Source organism: Patiria miniata, unplaced genomic scaffold (assembly GCF_015706575.1).
Source record: "Patiria miniata isolate m_02_andy unplaced genomic scaffold, ASM1570657v1 HiC_scaffold_6, whole genome shotgun sequence".
Lineage (NCBI taxonomy): Eukaryota > Metazoa > Echinodermata > Asteroidea > Valvatida > Asterinidae > Patiria > Patiria miniata.
The window spans coordinates 20,783,935-20,794,618 of record NW_024037073.1 but is presented as its reverse complement, the minus strand read 5'-3'; positions in this window follow the sequence as shown (position 1 = coordinate 20,794,618).

The window sequence follows — 10,684 nt, the reverse complement described above, 5'->3', positions numbered from 1 at the left end:
CATACCATTGGACTAAGCATAATTTCACCCTTTTTAGTGGTTACGAAATTAACTATAAAGTTTCAATTTACCCAAAAAGAAATAAAATTTTAAAATGTAAAAATCCCACCCTGGATTTGAACCCGCAAACTCCAGATTTAGAGTCAGCAGTCCGTACCATTGGACTAAGCATCATTTCACACTTTTTAGTGGTTACGAAATTGACTATAAAAAATCAATTTACCCAAAAAGAAATAACCTTTTTAAAATGTTAAATTTCCACCCTGGATTTGAACCCACAACCTTGAGATTGAGAGTCAGCAGTCCGTACCATTGGACTAAGCATATTTTCACACTTTTTAGTGGTTACGAAATTTACTATAAAAGATCAATTTACCCAAAAAGAAATAACATTTTTAAAAAATTAAATTCCCACCCTGGATTTGAACCCACAACCTTCAGATTGAGAGTCAGCAGTCCATACCATTGGACTAAGCATAATTTCACACTTTTTAGTGGTTACGAAATTAACTATAAAGTTTCAATTTACCCAAAAAGAAATAAAATTTTAAAATGTAAAAATCCCACCCTGGATTTGAACCCGCAACCTCCAGATTTAGAGTCAGCAGTCCGTACCATTGGACTAAGCATAATTTCACACTTTTAAGTGGTTACGAAATTAACTATAAAGTTTCAATTTACCCCAAAAGAAATAAAATTTTAAAATTTAAAATTCCCACCCAGGATTTGAACCCGCAACCTCCAGATTTAGAGTCAGCAGTCCGTACCATTGGACTAAGCATATTTTCACACTTTTTAGTGGTTACGAAGTTGACTATAAAAAATCAATTTACCCAAAAAGAAATAAAATTTTAAAATGTAAAATTCCCACCCTGGATTTGAACCCACAACCTCCAGATTTAAGTCAGCAGTCTGACCACTGACTAAGCATAATTTCACACTTTTTAGTGGTTACGAAATTGAATATAAAAGTTGAATTTACCCAAAAAGAAATAACATTTTTAAAATTTAAAATTCCCACCCTGGATTTGAACCCGCAATCTTCAGATTTAGAGTCAGCAGTCCGTACCATTGGACTAAGCATAATTTCACACTTTTTGTGGTTACGAAATCAACTATAAAGTTTCAATTTACCCAAAAAGAAATAAAATTTTAAAATGTAAAATTCCCACCCTGGATTTGAACCCGCAACATCCAGATTGAGAGTCAGCAGTCCGTACCATTGGGCTAAGCATATTTTCACACTTTTTAGTGGTTACGAAATTGACTATAAAAATGAATTTACCCAAAAAGAAATAACATTTTTAAAATGTAAAATTCCCACCCTGGATTTGAACCAACAACCTTCAGATTGAGAGTCAGCAGTCCATACCATTGGACTAAGCATAATTTCACTTTTTAGTGGTCACTAAATTAACTATAAAAAATCAATTTACCCAAAAAGAAATAACATTTTTAAAATTTAAAATTCCCACCCTGGATTTGAACCCGCAATCTTCAGATTTAGAGTCAGCAGTCCGTACCATTGGACTAAGCATAATTTCACACTTTTTGTGGTTACGAAATCAACTATAAAGTTTCAATTTACCCAAAAAGAAATAAAATTTTAAAATGTAAAATTCCCACCCTGGATTTGAACCCGCAACATCCAGATTGAGAGTCAGCAGTCCGTACCATTGGGCTAAGCATATTTTCACACTTTTTAGTGGTTACGAAATTGACTATAAAAATGAATTTACCCAAAAAGAAATAACATTTTTAAAATGTAAAATTCTCACCCTCGATTTGAACCCACAACCTTCAGATTGAGAGTCAGCAGTCCATACCATTGGACTAAGCATCTTTTCACAACTTTTAGTAGTTACGAAATTGACTATAAAAAATCAATTTACCCTAAAAGAAATAAAATTTTAAAATGTAAAATTCCCACCCTGGATTTGAACCCGCAACCTTCAGATTGAGAGTCAGCAGTCTAAACCACTGCACTAAGCATATTTTCACACTTTTTAGTGGTTACGAAATTGACTATAAAAGATCAATTTACCCAAAAGAACAAACGTTTTTAAAATGGTAAATTCTCACCCTCGATTTGAACCCACAACCTTCAGATTGAGAGTCAGCAGTCCATACCATTGGACTAAGCATAATTTCACACTTTTTAGTGGTTACGAAATTAACTATAAAGTTTCAATTTACCCAACAAGAAATAAAATTTTAAAATGTAAAATTCCCACCGTGGATTTGAACCCGCAACCTCCAGATTTAGAGTCAGCAGTCCATACCATTGGACTAAGCATATTTTCACACTTTTTAGTGGTTACAAAATTTATTATAAAAGATCAATTTACCAAAAAAGAAATAAAATTTTAAAATGTAAAATTCCAACCCTGGATTTGAACCCACAACCTCCAGATTTAGAGTCAGCAGTCCATACCATAGGACTAAGCATATTTTCACACTTTTTAGTGGTTACGAAATTGACTATAAAAAATCAATTTACCCAAAAAGAAATAACATTTTTAAAAAATTAAATTCCCACCCTGGATTTGAACCCGCAACCTCCAGATTGAGAGTCAGCAGTCCGTACCATTGGACTAAGCATATTTTCACACTTTTTAGTGGTTACGAAATTGACTATAAAAAATCAATTTACCCAAAAAGAAATAACATTTTTAAAATGTAAAATTCCCACCCTGGATTTCAACCCGCAACCTCCAGATTTAGAGTCAGCAGTCCGTACCATTGGACTAAGCATCTTTTCACAATTTTTAGTAGTTACGAAATTGACTATAAAAAATCAATTTACCCAAAAAGAAATAAAATTTTAAAATGTAAAATTCCCACCCTGGATTTGAACCCGCAACCTTCAGATTTAGAGTCAGCAGTCTGAACCACTGCACTAAGCATATTTTCCCAAAAAGAAAAAACGTTTTTAAAATGGTAAATTCTCACCCTCGATTTGAATAAAATTTTAAAATGTAAAATTCCCACCCTGGATTTGAACCCACAACCTCCAGATTTAAAGTCAGCAGTCTGAACCACTGAACTAAGCATAATTTCACACTTTTTAGTGGTTACGAAATTGAATATCAAAGTTGAATTTACCCAAAAAGAAAGAACATTTTTAAAATGTAAAATTCCCACCTGGATTTGAACCCGCAACCTCCAGATTTAGAGTCAGCAGTCCGTACCATTGGACTAAGCATCTTTTCACAATTTTTAGTAGTTACGAAATTGACTATAAAAAATCAATTTACCCTAAAATAAATAAAATTTTAAAATGTAAAATTCCCACCCTGGATTTGAACCCGCAACCTTCAGATTGAGAGTCAGCAGTCTAAACCACTGCACTAAGCATATTTTCACACTTTTTAGTGGTTACGAAATTGACTATAAAAAATCAATTTGCGGGTTACGAAATTGACTATAAAAAATCAATTGACCCAAAAAGAAATAACATTTAAAAAAATTAAATTCCCACCCTGGATTTGAACCCACAACCTCCAGATTTAGAGTCAGCAGTCCGTACCATTGGACTGAGCATATTGTCACACTTTTTAGTGGTTACGAAAGTGACTATAAAAAATCAATTTACCCAAAAAGAAATAACTTTTTAAAATGTTAAATTCCCACCCTGGATTGGAACCCACAACCTTCAGATTGAGAGTCAGCAGTCCGTACCATTGGACTAAGCATAATTTCACACTTTTTAGTGGTAACGAAATTAACTATAAAGTTTCAATTTACCCAAAAAGAAATAAAATTTTAAAATGTAAAATTCCAACCCTGGATTTGAACCCGCAACCTCCAGATTTAGAGTCAGCAGTCCGTACCATTGGACTAAGCACATTTCACACTTTTTAGTGGTTACGAAATTGACTATAAAAAATCAATTTACCCAAAAAGAAATACAATTTTAAAATGTAAAATTCCCACCCTGGATTTGAACCCACAACCTCCAGATTTAGAGTCAGCAGTCCGTACCATTGGACTGAGCATATTTCACACTTTTTAGTGGTTACGAAAGTGACTATAAAAAATCAATTTACCCAAAAAGAAATAACTTTTTTAAAATGTTAAATTCCCACCCTGGATTGGAACCCACAACCTTCAGATTGAGAGTCAGCAGTCCATACCATTGGACTAAGCATATTTCACACTTTTTAGGGTTACGAAATTAAATATAATGTTTCAATTTACCCAAAAAGAAATAAAATTTTAAAATGTAAAATTCCCACCCTGGATTTGAACCCTTAACCTTCAGAGTCAGCAGTCTGAACCACTGCACTAAGCATGATTTCATGCTTTTTTGGTTACGAAATTGACAATAAAGTTTCAATTTACCCAAAAATAAATAAAATAAATAAAATGTAAAATTCCCACCCTGGATTTGAACCCCGCAACCTCCAGATTTAGAGTCAGCAGTCCGTACCATTGGACTAAGCATATTTTCACACTTTTTAGAGGTTACGAAATTAACTATAAAGTTTCAATTAACCCAAAAAGAAATAAAATTTTAAAATGTAAAACCCACACCCTGGATTTGAACCCGCAACCTCCAGATTTAGAGTCAGCAGTCTGTACCATTGGACTAAGCATATTTTCACACTTTTAAGTGGTTACGAAATTTACTATAAAAGATCAATTTACCCAAAAGAAATAAAATTTTAAAATGTAAAATTCCAACCCTGGATTTGCACCCACAACCTCCAGATTGAGAGTCAGCAGTCCGTACCATTGGACTAAGCATATTTTCACACTTTTTAGTGGTAACGAAATTGACTATAAAAAATCAATTTACCCAAAAAGAAATAACATTTTTAAAAAATTAATTTCCCAACCTGGATTTGAACCCACAACCTTCAGATTGAGAGTCAGCAGTCCGTACCATTGGACTAAGCATATTTTCACACTTTTTAGTGGTTACGAAATTGACTATAAAAAATCAATTTACCCAAAAAGAAATAACATTTTTAAAATGTTAAATTCCCACCCTGGATTTGAACCCGCAACCTCCAGATTTAGAGTCAGCAGTCCGTACCATTGGACTAAGCATCTTTTCACACTTTTTAGTGGTTACGAAATTAACTATAAAGTTTCAATTTACCCCAAAAGAAATAAAAATCTAAAATTTAAAATTCCCACCCTGGATTTTAACCTGCAACCTCCAGATTGAGAGTCCGCAGTCCGTACCATTGGACTAAGCATCTTTTCACAATTTTAGTGGTTACGAAATTGACTATAAAAAATCAATTTACCCAAAAATAAATAAAATTTTAAACTGTAAAATTCCCACCCTGGATTTGAACCTGCAACCTCCAGATTTAGAGTCAGCAGTCTGTACCATTGAACTAAGCATCTTTTCACAATTTTTAGTGGTAACGAAATTAACTATAAAAAATCAATTTACCCAAAAATAAATAAAATTTTTAAATGTTAAATTCCCACCCTGGATTTGAACCCACAACCTTGAGATTGAGAGTCAGCAGTCCGTACCATTGGACTAAGGATCTTTTCACAATTTTTAGTAGTTACGAAATTGACTATGAAAAATCAATTTACCCAAAAAGAAATAAAATTTTAAAATGTAAAATTCCCACCCTGGATTTGAACCCGCAACCTTCAGATTGAGAGTCAGCAGTCTAAACCACTGCACTAAGCATATTTTCACACTTTTTAGTGGTTACGAAATTGAATATCAAAGTTGAATTTACCCAAAAAGAAAGAACATTTTTAAAATGTAAAATTCCCACCCTGGATTTGAACCCGCAACCTCCAGATTTAGAGTCAGCAGTCCGTACCATTGGACTAAGCATCTTTTCACAATTTTTAGTAGTTACGAAATTGACTATAAAAAATCAATTTACCCTAAAATAAATAAAATTTAAAATGTAAAATTCCCACCCTGGATTTGAACCCGCAACCTTCAGATTGAGAGTCAGCAGTCTAAACCACTGCACTAAGCATATTTTCACACTTTTTAGTGGTTACGAAATTGACTATAAAAGATCAATTTACCCAAAAAGAAAAAACGTTTTTAAAATGGTAAATTCTCACCCTCGATTTGAACCCACAACCTTCAGATTGAGAGTCAGCAGTCCATACCATTGGACTAAGCATAATTTCACACTTTTTAGTGGTTACGAAATTAACTATAAAGTTTCAATTTAACCAACAAGAAATAAAATTTTAAAATGTAAAATTCCCACCCTGGATTTGAACCCACAACCTCCAGATTTAGAGTCAGCAGTCCATACCATTGGACTAAGCATATTTTCACACTTTTTAGTGGTTACAAAATTTATTATAAAAGATCAATTTACCAAAAAAGAAATCAAATTTTAAAATGTAAAATTCCAACCTGGATTTGAACCCACAACCTCCAGATTTAGAGTCAGCAGTCCATACCATAGGACTAAGCATATTTTCACACTTTTTAGTGGTTACGAAATTGACTATAAAAAATCTATTTACCCAAAAAGAAATAACATTTAAAAAAAATTAAATTCACACCCTGGATTTGAACCCACAACCTCCAGATTTAGAGTCAGCAGTCCGTACCATTGGACTGAGCATATTGTCACACTTTTTAGTGGTTACGAAAGTGACTATAAAAAATCAATTTACCCAAAAAGAAATAACTTTTTTAAAATGTTAAATTCCCACCCTGGATTGGAACCCACAACCTTCAGATTGAGAGTCAGCAGTCCATACCATTGGACTAAGCATAATTTCACACTTTTTAGTGGTTACGAAATTAACTATAAAGTTTCAATTTACCCAAAAAGAAATAAAATTTTAAAATATAAAATTCCAACCCTGGATTTGAACCCGCAACCTCCAGATTTAGAGTCAGCAGTCCGTACCATTGGACTAAGCATATTTTCACACTTTTTAGTGGTTACGAAATTGACTATAAAAAATCAATTCACCCAAAAAGAAATACAATTTTAAAATGTAAAATTCCCACCCTGGATTTGAACCCACAACCTCCAGATTTAGAGTCAGCAGTCCGTACCATTGGACTGAGCATATTGTCACACTTTTTAGTGGTTACGAAAGTGACTATAAAAAATCAATTTACCCAAAAAGAAATAACTTTTTTAAAATGTTAAATTCCCACCATGGATTGGAACCCACAACCTTCAGATTGAGAGTCAGCAGTCCATACCATTGGACTAAGCATATTTCACACTTTTTAGGGGTTACAAAATTAAATATAATGTTTCAATTTACCCAAAAAGAAATAAAATTTTAAAATGTAAAATTCCCAACCTGGATTTGAACCCGCAACCTTCAGATTTAGAGTCAGCAGTCTGAACCACAGCACTAAACATGATATCATGCTTTTTTGGTTACGAAATTGACAATAAAGTTTCAATTTACCCAAAAATAAATAAAATAAATAAAATATAAAATTCCCACCCTGGATTTGAACCCGCAACCTCCAGATTTAGAGTCAGCAGTCCGTACCATTGGACTAAGCATATTTTCACACTTTTTAGAGGTTACGAAATTAACTATAAAGTTTCAATTAACCCAAAAAGAAATAAAATTTTAAAATGTAAAACCCCACCCTGGATTTGAACCCACAACCTCCAGATTGAGAGTCAGCAGTCCGTACCATTGGACTAAGCATATTTTCACACTTTTTAGTGGTAACGAAATTGACTATAAAAAATCAATTTACCCAAAAAGAAATAACATTTTTAAAAAATTAATTTCCCAACCTGGATTTGCACCCACAACCTTCAGATTGAGAGTCAGCAGTCCGTACCATTGGACTAAGCATATTTTCACACTTTTTAGTGGTTACGAAATTGACTATAAAAAATCAATTTACCCAAAAAGAAATAACATTTTTAAAATGTTAAATTCCCACCCTGGATTTGAACCCGCAACCTCCAGATTTAGAGTCAGCAGTCCGTACCATTGGACTAAGCATCTTTTCACACTTTTTAGTGGTTACGAAATTAACTATAAAGTTTCAATTTACCCAAAAAGAAATAAAAATTTAAAATTAAAATTCCCACCCTGGATTTTAACCTGCAACCTCCAGATTGAGAGTCCGCAGTCCGTACCATTGGACTAAGCATCTTTTCACAATTTTAGTGGTTACGAAATTGACTATAAAAAATCAATTTACCCAAAAATAAATAAAATTTTAAAATGTAAAATTCCCACCCTGGATTTGAACCTGCAACCTCCAGATTTAGAGTCAGCAGTCTGTACCATTGAACTAAGCATCTTTTCACAATTTTTAGTGGTAACGAAATTAACTATAAAAAATCAATTTACCCTAAAATAAATAAAATTTTTAAATGTTAAATTCCCACCCTGGATTTGAACCCACAACCTTGAGATTGAGAGTCAGCAGTCCGTACCATTGGACTAAGGATCTTTTCACAATTTTAGTAGTTACGAAATTGACTATAAAAAATCAATTTACCCAAAAAGAAATAAAATTTTAAAATGTAAAATTCCCACCCTGGATTTGAACCCGCAACCTCCAGATTTAAAGTCAGCAGTCTGAACCACTGAACTAAGCATAATTTCACACTTTTTAGTGGTTACGAAATTGAATATCAAAGTTGAATTTACCCAAAAGAAAGAACATTTTTAAAATGTAAAATTCCCACCCTGGATTTGAACCCGCAACCTCCAGATTTAGAGTCAGCAGTCCGTACCATTGGACTAAGCATCTTTTCACAATTTTTAGTAGTTACGAAATTGACTATAAAAAATCAATTTACCCTAAAATAAATAAAATTTTAAAATGTAAAATTCCCACCCTGGATTTGAACCCGCAACCTTCAGATTGAGAGTCAGCAGTCTAAACCACTGCACTAAGCATATTTTCACACTTTTTAGTGGTTACGAAATTGACTATAAAAGATCAATTTACCCAAAAAGAAAAAACGTTTTTAAAATGGTAAATTCTCACCCTCGATTTGAACCCACAACCTTCAGATTGAGAGTCAGCAGTCCATACCATTGGACTAAGCATAATTTCACACTTTTTAGTGGTTACGAAATTAACTATAAAGTTTCAATTTACCCAAAAAGAAATAAAATTTTAAATGTAAAATTCCAACCCTGGATTTGAACCCGCAACCTCCAGATTTAGAGTCAGCAGTCCGTACCATTGGACTAAGCATATTTTCACACTTTTTAGTGGTTACGAAATTGACTATAAAAAATCAATTTACCCAAAAAGAAATACAATTTTAAAATGTAAAATTCCCACCCTGGATTTGAACCCACAACCTCCAGATTTAGAGTCAGCAGTCCGTACCATTGGACTGAGCATATTGTCACACTTTTTAGTGGTTACGAAAGTGACTATAAAAAATCAATTTACCAAAAAGAAATAACTTTTTAAAATGTTAAATTCCCACCCTGGATTGGAACCCACAACCTTCAGATTGAGAGTCAGCAGTCCATACCATTGGACTAAGCATATTTCACACTTTTTAGGGGTTACGAAATTAATATAATGTTTCAATTTACCCAAAAAGAAATAAAATTTTAAAATGTAAAATTCCCACCCTGGATTTGAACCCGCAACCTTCAGATTTAGAGTCAGCAGTCTGAACCATGCACTAAACATGATTTCATGCTTTTTTTGGTTACGAAATTGACAATAAAGTTACAATTTACCCAAAAATAAATAAAATAAATAAAATATAAAATTCCCACCCTGGATTTGAACCCCGCAACCTCCAGATTTAGAGTCAGCAGTCCATACCATTGGACTAAGCATATTTTCACACTTTTTAGAGGTTACGAAATTAACTATAAAGTTTCAATTAACCCAAAAGAAATAAAATTTTAAAATGTAAAATCCACACCCTGGATTTGAACCCGCAACATCCAGATTTAGAGTCAGCAGTCTGTACCATTGGACTAAGCATATTTTCACACTTTTAGTGGTTACGAAATTGACTATAAAAAATCAATTTACCCAAAAAGAAATAACATTTTTAAAAAATTAATTTCCCACCCTGGATTGGAACCCACAACCTTCAGATTGAGAGTCAGCAGTCCGTACCATTGGACTAAGCATATTTTCACACTTTTTAGTGGTTACGAAATTGACTATAAAAAATCAATTTACCCAAAAAGAAATAACATTTTTAAAATGTTAAATTCCCACCCTGGATTTGAACCCGCAACCTCCAGATTTAGAGTCAGCAGTCCGTACCATTGGACTAAGCATCTTTTCACACTTTTTAGTGGTTACGAAATTAACTATAAAGTTTCAATTTACCCCAAAAGAAATAAAATTTAAAATTAAAATTCCCACCCTGGATTTTAACCTGCAACCTCCAGATTGAGAGTCCGCAGTCCGTACCATTGGACTAAGCATATTTTCACACTTTTTAGTGGTTACGAAATTGACTATAAAAATCAATTTACCCAAAAAGAAATAACATTTTAAAATGTTAAATTCCCACCCTGGATTTGAACCCGCAACCTCCAGATTTAGAGTCAGCAGTCCGTACCATTGGACTAAGCATCTTTTCACACTTTTTAGTGGTTACGAAATTAACTATAAAGTTTCAATTTACCCCAAAAGAAATAAAATTTAAAATTTAAAATTCCCACCCTGGATTTAACCTGCAACCTCCAGATTGAGAGTCGCAGTCCGTACCATTGGACTAAGCATCTTTTCACAATTTTA